This window comes from Primulina huaijiensis, chromosome 2 (genome assembly GCF_012295235.1).
Source record: "Primulina huaijiensis isolate GDHJ02 chromosome 2, ASM1229523v2, whole genome shotgun sequence".
Classification (NCBI taxonomy): domain Eukaryota; kingdom Viridiplantae; phylum Streptophyta; class Magnoliopsida; order Lamiales; family Gesneriaceae; genus Primulina; species Primulina huaijiensis.
Window position 1 is genome coordinate 25,859,203 of NC_133307.1, and position 734 is coordinate 25,859,936.

The following is a 734-nucleotide window of genomic DNA, read 5'->3' on the forward strand; positions in this document are numbered from 1 at the left end:
CAGTGTTCCGAGACATACGGTAAGTTCTTTTTTGTGTTTGATATTTTTTGTCTAAAAAATATATATTATTTTATTATGATATAATAATTAGTGATTAGATAAAATTAATTTAGCTAATTTAAATTTAAAATAAATTAGAAATAAGTTAATGAAAAAATAAAAAAAATATGTATAAAAATTATTAATAAATTCACATTAAAAAAAATAGCTAGCAAAAATATTATTATAAGTAAAACTCCCCGTCATTACACACCATAGGGTTTCCCGTATTTGACGGCTGCTGAAAACGAAATTGCCTGAAAACCGCATTTTACTCTTAAATAATAGAACAATCTAAAATCAATACAACGATATCTATAACAATAATATCGTGATATTTTGCTATTATATTGTGAGATTTTGTTATTATTTCGTGAGATTTTGTATTGAATTTATCGTAAGATTTTGATAAATGAAATTTTTGTATTGAATTTTTTGTGTTGTAAGAATTGTTGTATGAATTTGGTTGTATATGTAGCATTACTCTAAATAATATGAGATGATGTGTTCCTTCATCCCGTTAATTAATTATTATTTATAACACAAATTATTTAAGTAATTTTTATTTATAACACAAATTAAATAGTTTTTATCACACCATTTAATTATTATTGAATCTCGGAATAATAAGTACCCATGATTTGCTCATTTATAGATACTAGTAAAGGACACGTGCGTTGCACGTGACATTGAAT